The 16219-nt window shown below is 42.1% G+C and overlaps 1 protein-coding gene and 1 long non-coding RNA gene across 3 annotated transcripts in view; one reads left to right on the forward strand and one right to left on the reverse strand.

Annotated features, from left to right (window-relative positions):
- The window catches only part of LOC139809524 (receptor-type guanylate cyclase Gyc76C), a 56471-nt gene extending 42201 nt beyond the window's left edge, over positions 1-14270 (reverse strand). The window contains exon 1 of the mRNA XM_071772465.1: positions 14132-14270. The gene's annotated coding sequence lies outside the window, so the exon portion shown is untranslated. The remainder of the gene's footprint in view (positions 1-14131) is intronic.
- Positions 1-16219, forward strand: part of LOC139809527 (uncharacterized) — a 91514-nt gene that overhangs the window by 60768 nt on the left and 14527 nt on the right. The window contains exons 1-3 of one of the 2 annotated variants that reach the window (XR_011731131.1): positions 10123-10611; positions 12757-12809; positions 14155-14484. This is a non-coding gene — a long non-coding RNA (uncharacterized lncRNA). Of the gene's footprint in view, positions 1-10122; positions 10612-12756; positions 12810-14154; positions 14485-16219 lie in introns of those variants that run through there. The other variant, XR_011731130.1, reaches the window with a different exon arrangement.

Consider the following 16219-nt stretch of genomic DNA (forward strand, 5'->3'; position numbering starts at 1 on the left):
ATAATGGAGTTAAACATTTACTCCAAACGAGTGAAACAATCACTTTACGGTTGGAGTCAAATACTCACCCTTATGAAAAGTGCAATGTCACTCCATTACGCGCGGCAGTATTATGACTATCGACCCGAGTGAATTTTAACTCCTTTTGAGTTAAATCTCACTCGAAGAAATTAGAGAGTAGGAGTGAGAGATGCTGCAAGAAAAATTGAATCGATTGTAAACACGTTGCCGATAGATCCGATCGGTCCTATAAAAACATGTTGCAGATTATCACGTCCACGACGGCAAATCTGCTATACGATTGATAAACGGCGGACGAAGGGTGGTTTGTGCGGTGATAAAATGCCGCCGCCCCCCCCCTCCCCCGAGACGTTGTGAAAATAGTGGACGCGTAATCTATAATAGGGTGGAACTAAATGCTGGGATTAAACATACCGGTTTGGCACGTGTCGCGTTAATGAACACCATGTTACACGTCGCTCGCCGCCCTCCACAGCCGTAAATGTAATCACGCGCGTAATTGAGGCGACACTTACGGATTTCCAATCGTGCGAATCATGCGAGCGAGCTCGATGTACACAACTCGAAACATTCAACGTAATTTACAATAACAGCCGCATTATATGCACGTAATAATATTCTTTTTATTACTCACTAAATTATTTTTCTTTCTAATAAAAAAAAGAATGGGTTCTCCGAACTGCAATAGAATTTAGAATAAAAAATCTTTTGATAAGCTGCAGACGGACAAACGGAAAGTTATTCTTCGGTTAAACTTAAATCTTATTTAGCGAAATCCTGAAATAAAACGCAGTTACCGAGGTATATTTAACCTTTCAAAACACGCACCTTAATTAAATTGTATCGGGAAAAATTATTCCAGTTCTCACCAAGAAATATCGTCACCAAACGCGCTTATTACCGCACACTCCTATGTAATGTAATTTAAATGATTGCATTCACGTTATAGCGAGTAATGTCACGGCATTGATTCTTGAAAAAACGTTCGACGTGACCGTAGGTACTTGTTCAGGTCGGTTTACTTCTTCCTTCTTTGTTTTTTATTGGCTCCTGCCACTTTCCAGAGAGCAATATGGCCAAATTAGTCCACTGATTGTGTATGTTGCTTGAGAGGGGTGCTACTAGTATGCTGATATTGGCGGTATTGCCACTTGAGATGTCTGTCTTATGTAGAAGGGTATCGAGCGTTGGAGGAGGACAAAGAGTGGGGGAGATGAGAGGCTCAGGTCAGTTTACGATAGTTATGCAGATATATTTATTCTGTCCCGGGATAAATGATCCATAGACTATCTAAGATAACGTACAATATGATTCTGGACATAAATATTTACAGTAGCAGCTAAATCTATAATAATGCGCGCAATGTTCAGACTTTGGATATTCGACTAACAGGAGAACAGAACCGCGCGACAATGCGCGGTTATCGATCGGCGCGGTCGCGGCAGCGATGGACCATATGTCTCGAGATGCCCTTCAATTTTATTCTTGTTTATTTTATGTAAATATTACGAAACAGAATCGTGAGAAACTTTCTAGGCGGCATCGTTGGCTTACTTAGTCCTTAAAAACTAATTTCCCTCTAAAACGATGCAAAAGGTTATAATACGGTGAAAAAAAAATTATTTTTAAAAAATCGTAATTTGCATAAAATATCATTAAAACGAAATAACGTATACCAAAAGAGATATCTCAATATTTAGTTATCGATATGTTTAAAACTGCAACGATCAATTATGATAAATAGAAGTGATTAATTGTAAAGGATAGAAAAAATCGAGTGGATAAGTAATACAAAAAAATATTTCCATGAATATATCTGATCCTTATTATCTACATGTTGTATATAAAGAAAAAATGTATGTTCAAGAAAAGCTATACGTAGAAACAAAAACAAACTTTATATCTTTGCATTTTATCCATTACGCAACTTGGCTAAAATTGTAAAAACTCTACTGCGATTTTTATCTGCTGTATTTCCTGGTACAGTAAATAATATTTTCGCCGTGCGTTCGCAGTGTCGTACGAAACTCGCAGATCGTTTAATAATTGTTCGAGTTTATGTAAACTCTATTATCTTTGTATCAGAGCGGTAATTCAGATAAACGCTATGACGATTATACAGCGAGAAGTTTAAGAATAAAAAAAAAGAGAAATTTTTACTTTACGCTACCGAATACTTTGCTAGAAGGAAAAAATTTACAGATACAGAAAAATTGAAACAAAATACATTTTACGCATCCATGTCAGTAATCTAAAAGAATAACACAGGATTTTCGTGGAGAGAATTGCTCCTTAGCCGCGTGGGAGACGACCACGTCAGTCGAAGATGCAGAAAACGCAAGGGAATTCACTATTCTGGCGCACACGGTGCATCAGATAAAAGAGCGAGAGAGAGAAAGAAAGAAAGAGAGAGAGAAAGAAAGGAAAAGAGAGAAAGACGAAGCCGGAGTCCAGATATAGACTGGTTATGGGTAATAGTTTGGTAGGTTGTAGTGGTAGCGAGCGGCAGGACCGGTAGGTTTGGTTTACTTCAGGTTCGTTGCGGCCGGTTAGCTACTCTCTTCTTTTTCTTCTCTTCTGTCTTCTTCCTCATCTTTTTTTCTTCCGCCGCCGCCGCCATCATCTCCTTCTCGTTCATAATTTTCTCCCTCTATCTTTTTTTTGCGACGCTTCTTTTTAACGCCGAAGGGAAGATGTAACAAAGTGCATTCACAAAAGTGACTGCGCGTCGGTGCGTTCGCCGAGTGTGTTTGCGCCTGACACGGAATACTTTAATATTAGATACATTATATAAAGTGCGACTAATAACGCGATGAACCGCGGATTGCATTTCAGGTGAACGAATATAGCTCGTCATTCATATTTCTAAGAACGATCGGTCGCGGATCGCTGACGAATCGAGAGTAAAGGCGCTGCCGCCGCGCATTACTCGCCGAGTTTGTCATCGCTCATTCAGGTGGACATGTGTTAATCGGGGGACGACGGATCGCGGGATCGCCGATACAATCCCCGCGTGAACGTCAACTACGTCCAGCCGTTTCATCGATGTAACGAGAAACTCTATACTCGTCGGAATCTCCAGCGTCAAAGGCGCACGATATCCATTATTATTGTATTACGCCCATTGCGTAATCCCACGCGTTTAATGCTTTTTACGCGGGACATGCCTCGTACCCGCGAGAGTAAACCCGCGCATACGTCAGGAAGGGGCGGAGGGGGCTCGGGTCTCGAAGTGGCTCGGCTGATTTCGCAAGTGCTCGGATTCCGCTCGTTGCACTGGCAGACATGCTGGCAGCGGCGGGCCTTCACCGTGGTAGTGCGAATCAAATCGCGTGCGTGTATGTGTGTGTGTGTGTGTGTGTGTGTGTGTGTGTGTGTGTGTGTGTGAGAGAGAGAGAGAGAGAGAGAGAGAGAGAGAGAGAGAGAGAGAGAGAGAGAAAGAGCGCGCTCGCGCGCGTACTGGTCGCATTGGTCGCACTGGTCGCACAGCGGAGCGAAATCGTCCACCGTCCGGAAAACTGGTTCTAACGGAGTTTTATGCCGAACGAACGGTGGACCAGTTCTACCGCCGCGCGCCGTCAATGAAGCGCACTGTACATGTCACGCGAATGCATCGCGGCACCGCGCTCGAGAAGAGTTCTCGGGACACGCACCAGCCGTAAGCAGAGAGCCAGTCATTGGCCCGATAGCCAATCGCGTCACGGACTCTCTCTCTCTCTCTCTCTCTCTCTCTCTCTCTCTCTCTCTCTCTCAGAGAGCCAGAACTCCGAGATTTCGTACAGCGCGCAGCGTCTCATCCATATACCCGCAAATGCGTCTTTCTCGAGCGATAAAAATTATTTAAAAATGAAAAAAAAAACAAAAAACAATGTTTATCGCCAGAACTTTTCCTAGAACTCATGTAAAACTATAGACTTTTAAAATCTGACAAATACCGTACCGAAAACTTTCGCAGGACAAAGTGAGACGCTGCGTCAATCTGGCGTTAATTCAGTTTGCCCTGTCGCGTTTTCTGGCTTTAATGGCCAGAACTATTTATTTAAACTATCAGGAACTCTAGAACTATTGAAAAGAAAGCCAGAACTCTCAATGGTTTGTGAGTTTCCGTAAAATAAGTCGCCAGCTTCACACACACGTATACACGCGCCTCGGCTAATGTATGAGATTTTGCATCGCGCGTCGCTCCTCTCCGCGAGGCTCTTCGCGCGTATTTCCCTTCCACTCGTACCGCTCCCCTACCTTCCCCTCTCTCCCCTCCTCCCTCTCTCATTCTCGCTCTCTCACTCTTTCTTTCTATCGGTCTCTCCTCATTGCAAAGTGCCGTAATATTCTCCTGCCGGAGTTATTTTCGTCGCGCTCATCCGACCAGCTCTCCCGAGGCGCAGGCGGCATTGCACGGGTTGCTCTCTGCGCATTGTCTAGAGACCCCTCTTGTTCGCTTGCCGGATTGAGTAACTGGATTTTCAGGCTAGAAAGGCGATCGCAAAGCGATCCTTCGGGCTTTCTTCATTTCTCGCTTCCGTCGCCAATTTCATATGCACACCGTGAGCGAACAAAAACCCGAAAATAGACTTCTTTTAAGTAGATATTTATCAGACTCATGTAAATCGTTGAGACTTAACAGTGCCTTTTAGGATTTAATTTCTTAATAATTTAATATAAAAAAACTTGTACTCATTTTGGCAACATGCAATAATATATTATCGATACTAGAAGTGATATGATTTTAAGAAACTGTATTTTTTTTTGTAAAACGGATAAAAATTTAACGAATCAATTTCGAGTTGGAGACAATCATGTTTATGTCACTTTCATTCACCAACATGTTGTGAATTGTGCTTATTTTTTTATGTCTCCGTTTTCATGTACGCACTTTATTTCTAGCTGCCTTTTTGCCCCGATTGATATCCAAGGCCATCCCTTTTTATTCAAGCAAAGAAGCAAAACATCCATTCATCCTCAACGAAGCGGTTAGATATCAGCATGACGCGTATTACGAGAAGTACGAATCGTATAACGCAATCTTTTGAAAGTTTCTTACAGCAAACTTACTTACAAAATCTATGATAAAATTAAGTGACAAACGGTGACCATCTCACGAAAGACGAAGATTATATAGCCTCCTCTGGGTTCCCGCCACAAGGGATGGAGATATCGTCATCCTAATTAATATGATCTAACTGTATCAAAAGGGCGGGTGTGATATATCACACTTTTGATACAATAGATCATATTAATTAGAACGATTAGACGATATCTCCATCCTTTGTGGCGGGAACCCAGAGAAGGCTATATATAATCCTCGTCTTTCGTGAGATGGTCACCGTTTGTCACTTAATTTTATCATAAATTTTGTAAGTAAGTTTGCTGTAAGAAACTAAATTGCGAACTCATGTATGTTTATAATTGTGTTCTTCGTTAGATGCTGAAGATGGTCCAAATAAGGGACCGAAACGTTCGAACATTAAATACAGAATAAATGATTCGCATCTTCTTTCGCATTGTGAACCGCGGATGGCTTTCAATTAGCCCGTTTTCCTTCCGATTGGATTTCCAACAGAGCCTTACTTAACGACGATGAAATAAGTTTAAACATTATACCGTAGAAGAAATTCATAATTTTTATACGCACACAGTGCAAAAGGATATAAGCTCTATAATTTATAAACTAAATTATAAACTTAAATCATAAATATTTAACTTCAGTAACTTTTCTCAATTGTACTCTATATATTTGTACACGACACCTACATCTGGTATATTCAGAAGTCGCTCCGCTTTGCAGAGAGACGAGAGGAGTTAAAACACATCTTCAGCTCTTTAATCGTGGCCTGAATGAAAGGAAGAACATCATGATCAGTCGAGACACAACCTTATTCGTAATTATGCTCACGGTAAGTACATCGTCGTCAAGTGTGCGTGAGTGGCACTCGTTACTTAATTCTTATATGGCATTCTCATCAGTCATTATTCAATCATCCTTACGATTACGCATTGCGGTAACTTTGAACCTACAAATTATCGTGCAAGGTGCAAAAGTGCTTCTTTTTTACGCGTTTCTTTATTCGCAAAATGTGGCGAGTTATTCGTCCAATTCCTATATAATTGGAAAGGTTTGTTCATCACCCATATCACGCATTAATTTATTCGATGGCAACATAGAAAAATTATGCAAATAAAATCTCATTCGAACTCTTTTTTCAGCGGATTATTCGTTTCTTCGAAAACGTTAAGTGCGTGGTAAAATTTTCGACATTTGTACGATCTTAATCGTTCCGACGGGGCGCACTCGCAACGGATGGCCGGAACAGTAGATAGATGCAAATAAGACCAATCCATTGACCGATCAAAAGATCCCATTTTGATCCCGTCACAAGTAATGTAATAAAATGGGATGTGTTGATTGGTTGACTTCTGATGACGTGCTCAGTGGAAACTCAGTCTTATTTGCATCTATCTACTGTTGCAAATGAGACTGAGTTTTCACTGAGCATGTCATCAGAAGTTAACCAATCAACACATCCCATTTTATTACATTACTTGTGACGGGATCAAAATGGGATGTTTTGATCGGTCAATAGATTGGTCTTATTTGCATCTATCTACTGTTCCGGCCATCCGTTGCAAATGCGCCCCGTCGGAACGATTAAGATCGTACAAATGTCGAAAATTTTACCACGCACTTAACGTTTTCGAATAATACGCTGAAAAAAGAGTTCGAATGAGATTTTATTTGCATAATTTTTCTATGTTGCCATCGAATAAATTAATGCGTGATATGGGTGATGAACAAACCTTTCCAGTTATATAAGAATTGGGCGAATAACTCGCCACATTTTGCGAATAAAGAAACGCGTAAAAAAGAAGCACTTTTGCACCTTGCACGATAATTTGTAGGTTCAAAGTCACCGCAATGCGTAATCGTAAGGGCGGTTGAATAATGACTGATGAGAATGCCATATAAGAATTAAGTAACGAGTGCCACTCACGCACACTTGACGACGATGTATTTACCGTAAGCATGATTACGAATACGATTGTGTCTCGGCTCATGATGATCCTTTCATTCCAAGTCCCAAACCGTTGTTTCGGCACGCGTGCACGTAGCGGCGCAAACACGCGTGCCGTTGCGATGTCGTATGCGTATCGCGGAAATATCGAACGCGAATATACTAACGCTTGATTGTCTCGTAATGCGCAACGTACGATACCGTTTAACAGTGACAAAATCTTATTCCTTTTCTTTTCTTTCCTCCTTTTTTCCGTAGCACATTTGAAAATGCCTCGCTACTGATATACTTTAGCACCCCGCGACGCGGTTAAGGGAATAAAAACATATTTGTCCATTCCACATACGTGCGCTACGTTCCGTGAATAAATTTCGTCTTCAAAGCTGGCGCCCGCCTTTCAACGCGCAGTCTAAGCATTCCAACATGTGCGCGTACATAATACTAAAAAAAGAGGGAAAAAATCACTTCTACGAATTCTTTCGGCTGTCCACGCAAATCTGCGTATCCATTCTATTCGGGTAACGCGCGTACTTAAAAAATCGATGAACGTTACGCGCTAAACAAATTAAAACCCCTTCACAATTGTATGCTCGCAGTAATATTGTAGTAACATATTATAATCACGCGTAATTTGTGATCGCTTTATTAAATTCCGACAAATCCCGATATACGGTAATCGAAGCAAATATACTTATCCTGCATATCGCAGGACTAGTATATATGCGGATATTGACAGGTTAATGTTACTGTATGCACACGATTTAATCCGCCTCACGCAAATATTTGTGTATTAATTAAGGGTCGGAATATGTTCGCTAAATTTCTCCGATACTTCGGGTGCCGAATGCATTAATATACGCCGGATGCATTCATACTTGCAATGATATGCAACCCCACGCATATGCAAATATTTAATTTTTCACTGAAGTAGAAATTCATGAAAAAGAGAGAAATTGTAATAATCTTTTTTTTCCTGCGAAATTTCTTTTATTTCTAAGTCCAAAACGCGTGATTTTATTCCGACTGAAATTTCACGTTGACTGGGAGAAACGGATCTAGAGAGCTTAAGCACGGAGTAGCGTAATTCGACTCTGAATGAGCACACCAGCGCAGCGGATTCCAACTTCGTTGGTGGCTGGGAACACAGGTTAATCGGGTAATTTCAACGTTCGAGCTACGCATGCGGTTAATTATGGCCGTTAACCACTTAACTTGATTGATTAATTAGAAAGCACGTTTTTTTTTCTCGGCCGTGCGTCACGCTCGGTGAGATTGATCGCCGGTTGCGCTGTTTTCGTCTCCGCATGACTGATTACATTGTGTATGAGCGATTATATTGTTTACGTGAATCTTATTTATACTAAAATCTTAGAAGTTGCACTAATTTCTTCGTGATTCAAAAATCACCTCGCAACTTGAACATCGCCAACATTCAATCAATAAAATAATTTCTCATACATTTATGCTGTGCATATTTGAATTGAATGAATCTTTGTCTATGTCTTCATTTCAAACGAAATCAAAAAGATTTGAATACGCGTCTTAACTGGCCTATATTTAAGTTTATATTATATTCAAGAAATCTTTGTGTGTGGCCGTTATACTGTCGCGAAGTGTTACGAAAGACATGGAATACTTATCACGACTGAATTTCACACCTCTCTAAAGCACGTATCCTCCTCTCGTTTATGTTGTTTTTCACGCTGTCACATTTCGCATCATGCCGAAATCGCTGACGAGGAACGTCATCGCGGCGTGTGCAAATAAAGTACGAATACGAGACAGGTATTTATCAAATATAAAACAACAATCAGTGGCGATTCGATGATCTGGTAAAACAACCCTCCGGCACAATATGTCGGTACATTCCCCTCTCGAGACCAGTTCGTTCATCCGTGAACGAGTGCCTGGGGTGATTTTTACATCCCGGTATCGAAAAATGAAAGCTCGCGTTGCAGTCCATTTAACGCGTGCCACTTTCGTTTTTAACCCTAGACAGACTCACTGGGGTGTTACGGGACTCCACGCAAAATTCAAATTGAGTCCTTGCCTTAGGAAGGTTAGTTTTCATACCGAGTACCGAGACCCTAACCATAATTCAGTTTAGTCATCCGGCAATCGACCTCTGTGATTCAGCGAGTGCGTTAGATCCGTGCAGCAGCTGTGACCAAAAAAGAAAATCGTTTGGGGTATCGTGACACCCGAGGTGACACCCCAGTGAGTCATTCACGTATAAGAAAAATAAGTGAGTCTGTCTAGGGTTAATATCCTTTTAGTTTCTGTTTACGTTTTAAAAAATGTTGAGCAAATCTATATTATCCTTAAATACTAATAAATTATAAAACAATCAAAAATATATGCAATGTGTAATTGATAACAGTGACTTTTAATTGGGGTGTAGAAGTCATTCCAGGTGATCACTATTTATGCAAAACAAATTAGGCGCCCGTTCACGGCGCCTAAAAATAGTGTGCAACAGAAAACTATTGTCTGACTGATGCCGTGGCTGGCGGAGAATATTTATCGTAGCAACCTTTGATCCGCGTCGCGAGCGCAAAATTGATTTCCTCGACTCGCGTTCGTTTTCTCGATACGCCGGAATTTTCATCCTGCCTGGCAATTATGAACGGGACCGTTTCTAGGAAGAAAATTCGCGAATTTTGATAAATCTCACTGTCGGAATGATTCGCGTTAGCCAGATAATTTGAACGCGCGAAAGATGGAATAATCTAGGAATAGTTTAGACCGAACGCGTGAGAGTATTATCATAAACGCGATAGTATATACAGTCTTAAAATGCAACGCATTAAATGATGCGACTAAAGTCTCAACGTATTGATCGTCGGTCGCGCTGTTTTCGACTGCGTATATACGACTGATTACATTGTGTATGAGCGATTATATTGTTTACGCGCGGATCTTATTTACAATGAAATCTTGGAAGTTGTCAATTTCTTCGTGATTTAAAAAAAATCGCCTCGCAACTTGTGAACATCGCTAATATTCAATCAATAAAATCCGCGCGAATAGCGAGGATGGTGCTGGAAAAATGGGAGAATAAACAGACGCGCGCGTTTATAATCGGTAGTCGGGCGGGGACACAATACGCGACGTTTATCGCACAGCGCGTATTAATGAGTTTGTTTTCGAGCGCGACACTCGCCGGACATCGTCGGGCGATTCGACCCTTTCATTAATTTTTTTCGTTTATTTTTTTCCCTCCTTTTTGCGACGTTCGTTACGCGTGCAGGAATTTATTAACATACACGGAAAAATTTATGCGCGGTCGTTTCATCGACGATGTGAAACGACCGTGCATAAGCAGTTAGCAGTTGCCCGCTGCCGTTGCCGCGTTCGCGAGAGAAACATACGGACGTTAATGAAGTTTCGCGGTGATCCCTTTCCCGCTGCCCCTCGTTACGAAAAACGAGACTGTGATTCACACACGGAGATCAGCATAACAAACCTGTGTGTGCCCGGCCGTGACCACGTGTGAGCTTCTGCGAAATATCGATCCTCGGCGAATTTGCCCTCGGCGCGGTGGACAACAAAGAGCACGATGGTATCTGTACTTCGAAACGTAAGCGAGGGAGAGAAGCAACACGCGCTTCACATATACATACACAATGATTCTAGACACTTCACAAGGCGCGAGATATCGCTCCGCGCGAAACGTCGAACGTACAAAAGATTTGTGTAAATGGAATCGTATGTCGAGAGTGTCTGAAAACACCCGCATCCACTATCCTTATATTCGGATACTCCGATACTCGTTAGGCTACAGATTTTTTTTCAGGTCGTTCTTATATCATTCTTGCGCGTGCGTTTTTCGGGCTATTATTCTACACACACATCTATACACTAATTGTAAGTACGAGGAAATCACGTTGCGAGCTAAAGATTGGGATAAAAAAATAGCCCGAACTCGGAGACAGCTTATATTTGTAAACAATCGAAGTTAGCTGTGTAAAGAGATGAGAGAATATATGTGAAAATATATGTGTGAGATATGACAGGCATTAAAATAAAGTTCAAGTGCATCTTCATTTTTCGTACGACCGTCATTGTAACTTTTAATCAAGAACGATTAGTTCGATTGAGCAACAAAGTACCATTCAATCGGACGGAACGTTGACCGTGTTCTCAATACCTAATTTTTGCAACTAAACAGATGGCCCGGATTACTTCTCATAAGCTTCAGCATCGCACATGAATCACGCGATTAGACAATAGGCCTCCGCCGCGTCGCGCCGCGCCCGCGGCCGCGGATATATTGAACGTGATAATCTCTCTCTCTTTCCGACATCCTGTACAACAAACTTTAAATCGAGCTTATTCTACTGACACAGAGAGAATTTTTCGTTACATTTTACCGTTAAATTCACTACAAACTTAGGACAACTTGGCAAACAAGGAATTTTTGAAATATACAAAAGACATTTTACAAACAACGTGATAAAAATCACCAAGCAGATTGGTAATTTTTAAAAAGTTATTGAAATTTCCTAGATATATTTTAGTAAAATTAATCAAACATTTTATATTTTAATGTAATAGATATATTAATATTTTTTATTATGGTAGATAAATTAGAATAGCTCGTATAAAATTCTTCGTAGTAACATGTTGTTCCACAACCACCATAATTTCAGGGTAAATTCTAAGAAAATATTCTCTCCGTGCGGAAGCTTATTTTTCGACATCTAATTATTTTAATACAGGCTCGACAGGTTAACAAGACTATAATAAGAGGTTAAAGAAAAAGCAATTTGATACGCAGATGACATTCATAGCGTCCAGTGAAATTGAATGCTTAAAGAACAAAAGTGCTTAGTTAACGTGAATCTAAGGAATTTACTTATCTCGATTTTACTAGAATAGAACTCCTGATTGTGGTTACAAATGTAACTCGCTAATTTTTATTCAGCGCACGCTGCGCGTAAATAAATTATTTTATTGTCGTGCTTCAATATTACGCGTTGTTAGGCTGTATTCAAAACTTTTGGCGAAGTATGAATAGGACCGCCTGGGTCCGTCCGCCTGGGCGTTTGTTTGCCCTTGTCTCCCTTTCCCTTTCTCTCACAAATCATTACTCTATTCACTATGTAATCCGTTGGGTTTTGTCAACACACTGTGGTTTGGCGTCGAACAAAATCGATATGCGAGAAGTACAATAGTAAGAAAAAAATGTTTGCCGATGCAGATAAAAATCAAGCATTTTCGACGAAGTACGCAACAAAAAATGCGAAGTGTTGGTATGTTAAGAAGTCGCTTGACACACCTTTTAAATGTCAAAATAAAAATATGATAAGATAACCCCTTGTTTGTATGTAACAAATAGAAACAAGTGATCTACATTATAAATGTATAATGCAAAATTATCTACATATATATATATGGATATATAAACGATTCTAAGTTTATAATATTCAACACAGATGACTTGCTTCAATTTATCGCTCACATACATTTATCTCGACATAACAGAATAAAATTAATGCTATTTAAACGCTAAGAAAAAACTGAGGAAGCAGCTTTATTTCATATTTTTTTTTATTGTAAATTGCACGTGTGTAAAAATTATATGTGATTAAAATACCTCGATACCATATACAATTACAACAGCAATTAAAAAAGTAATAATGTTGTTTCCCTAGTTTTTCCTTAGCATTTAAATAGTTGGCTATTTTTATTCTCTTACATTGAGACGAGTTTTTTTTTTCAGAAGCGGCGTTTTTGCCAACATCAATGTCACGCGGCAGCCTGCACAGTTGACACGTGCGTATCTATCTCCGTCCTTTTCATTTGGCTTATTGTTAGATATGATGCTATTCAATTTATGCGAATTAAAGGAAAGATCTAAAATAGGAAAAATTTTACATGGTCCGCGCGTTAAGGCCTTCACACATAAAATCGCGTAAGAACGTAAAAGGTAAGCGTAAGAAAATCGACCAATCCCAATCAAGTATTGCGCTGTCCGTAACTCCAGTAGGGGAAAATACTTGATTGGGATTGATCGATTTTCTTACGCTTACGTTTTACGTCCTTACGGCATTTTATGTGTGAAGGCCTTTAGCAGTCCCAAATGTTTACGTAAGTGCTCCGGTCTCCGGTGCCAAGCCTCGGTTTATTATATCGCGCGGCTCTCCGCGATATTATCGTAACGTTACGGAAGCACGTGCAAGCGTTAGAATAAATAAACAATGTAGCTCGTAGCACGCGTACTCGCGTCCCCTCCCCACCCCGTCGGTGCTCGTTCACAGAGTTAAATACGAATATTGTAGCCCACCCACGCGATAACGTCGCGATATTTGTGTGTCTTAAACCGCGCCAGAAGCGGATGTCGCTAAGTAACGTTAAATAACGGCCGGAGCCCCGCGAACGCTCTCGCGGAAGATTTCGGTGTTTATTTCCCGTTTCTCTTCCCGCAATGGCCCCAATTAAAAGAATCTCGCGCGATAAGATAAATCGAGTATACGCGTTTTCGATATTGAAATAGGAGCGGTCCGCGCCGTTTATCGTTTCGCGCGAGTCGTGCGAAGCGGGTCGAAAAACCGCCTATCGCGGCGAGAATTTTACCGGCGCGTCGCGCCGCACCACACCGCGCCGCGCCATGCCGCGCTGCGCCACGCCGAGCCGGGAGGTGGGCGGGTGCGGAGATCCGTTCTCGGCGCGGGACGTTCGCTCGCCAGATTGTCGAATTAGGTATCCGACGAAACGGCATTGATCGCGACATCGTGCCGGCGTGTCGACGCGATCGAGGAGCACGCCGAGCGACACGTGGGGGAACATTTCTCGCGAGAATTTCCGCATATCGCCGACTGGCGGTCGTACAATCGGCGACAATCTTTAGCGCTCGCGCGCGCTCCAGGACGCGAAGAGCTTTTCTCTCTCTCTCTCTCTCTCGCGTTTGTACAATACGCAGCGGCTGATTCTCCGCGCGCCGCTTCGGAGAAGCGTCTTTGGACTCGCGTGATCCGACGAGAAAGAGAAGGCGAAGTACGACCAGTACGAGGAGCTCGAGCGCGAGAGAGAGCAAAGCGGCGGGGGAAAAAGACGGGGGGGGGGGGGAACGGGTGGCTCGCGCGATATTTTCTTACCTGTGATGCGTGGCTGCGTCCAGCATGGTAATCCGGTCCCGCGTGGATGAACGGGGTGGCCGGGAAGAGGGACTCACTTCAACATCCCCGGTCAGATTCCCGTGAGAAGGGCTCAGGAACTTCCGGACCGGCCGGTCTCTTCCCGTCTCCGGGGGGGCGGGGAGCCTCGCAGAGCCTCGAAGCCGCGAAGCCAGCCAAACTTCTGCGGTGGTGGCGATAAGACGAAGACGGAAAAACGGAAATCACATCATTACACAGCCCATAGGAGAAGGATTTGACGTTTGACGACACACTCGCGCGGGCGCACGCACAAACAGACGAGGTGAATGGACGCTCCGGTCTAGCGCGAAAAGGTAAGGGGAGGGCCGAAGGGCCCAAAGGTCAAGGGAAAAGAGAGCGCGAATGCACCTTTTCCGTTTTCTAGCTTCCGCGCCTGCGCACCGCGGGCACCTCTCGATGGCTTCGGAAAAACGCGAAGTGCCAGGCGAAACTGATTTGACTGATCGCGGTGGATGGACGAACGATATAACGAACAATACGCCGATAATCACTGCCTTGTTTTCTCCCTGGCGTTAGGTTCAACTTAAAATTTTCCGTAGCTGTAGCGCGCGCGCGCGCGCACTTTCTTTCTTCCTTCCTCGTCACGATTTCGCTCGATTCGCACTCGATCTATGGATCACTCGCGCGCGATACGACCATACGTAAGAAAAGGCCGCAACATACTGAGAAAACACATGATTCCGACCGTCCGACGGGCGACGGGGCCTACTGCCATTAATACCAACGCTCGCTGCTAGGGGGTACCACTTGCGACGGTGCCGCGGATCGGTGTCGCGATCGCCAAGCGCGTAATGTACACTTCGGAAAACGATCCGTCCATCCGTCGTGATCGCGATCTGATCGCGATCAATTGTTATCGGTTGCGATTCTCGCTCTCTTTCTCTCTCTCTCTCTCTCTCTCTCTCTCTCTCTCTCTCTCTCTCTCTCTCTCTTTCTTTCTTCACGGAAACGTGCATGACGATCATAAACATATCGATGGCACGCGTGAAGACTGAAGATCATGAATGGCTCGTGATCGCGTCCATCGCGTCAATTAGTCAATTTCTAGTTTTGACAAAGACAGGAATTCCAAACTGTTACGATACCGTACGCGCTAAAACTTGTTCTACTCACTGCGAACTATTTCGAGCGTCCGCGCGAGAAACAGGAAAAACTATTTACTTATTTATAAATCAACCGAGACTGAAATATCTCTAGTATTAATGTAATCGCAGATGTCGACCCGGCGCTCGAATAATTTTTAAACCTCGTCTTTTTGTTTCAACGTTTATTTAATTTTGGAAATATACAACGCACGAGCAGGTCCAGTAAGAATATTATAACTATTTGATTTAATTTGCTACTCGTAATTATTAATAATTGTTAATATTTATTATTCATAATTAATAATAAATAGAATGAGCTATATTAGTAGCGTTACAATTAACAATGTTAAAACCAGATAGAACGCAAAGTGACTACGTAGTCATTACGAGCATTCTAAATAGGTTGGTCAAAGATTTTTCTGGTCCTGAAATGATGATATGAGATGAGCATTCTAATTAACGTTAATGTGATTTTACGCGTAATTCCGGAAAATTTTATAGTTGTTATAATACGAAGAGGAAATTAACTGCGGCGCAACCACTAATCATTATTCTTGGGAATACATTCATCCTTGCGCATCGCGCATAAAATGCACCGAGTATACAGTTAGAATTAATCCACGGAGCTTTGTTTCACGATTCCTTCTAACATTTATTACAAGCAAATTTTCGTACGACGGCCTGTACGTACGACCTTATAAGTACGGCCTGAGACGAAGATACACTTTTGATTGTGTTACCAGTGTTCTTATCCCAGTCTCATACTAGCTGGATTTACCTTTCTAAAGTATATGATGGAGATTAATTTTACGCGTGTTAATCAAGATTCGCACATAATCAAGATTTACATGATGAATCTCATTCGCGTCCGTGAGGAGTGAATTCGTATATGTAAACAGAGACCTCGCGATATTAAATGTAATAAATGGCGTTCAAGGCTTCT

This window comes from Temnothorax longispinosus, chromosome 3 (genome assembly GCF_030848805.1).
Source record: "Temnothorax longispinosus isolate EJ_2023e chromosome 3, Tlon_JGU_v1, whole genome shotgun sequence".
Lineage (NCBI taxonomy): Eukaryota > Metazoa > Arthropoda > Insecta > Hymenoptera > Formicidae > Temnothorax > Temnothorax longispinosus.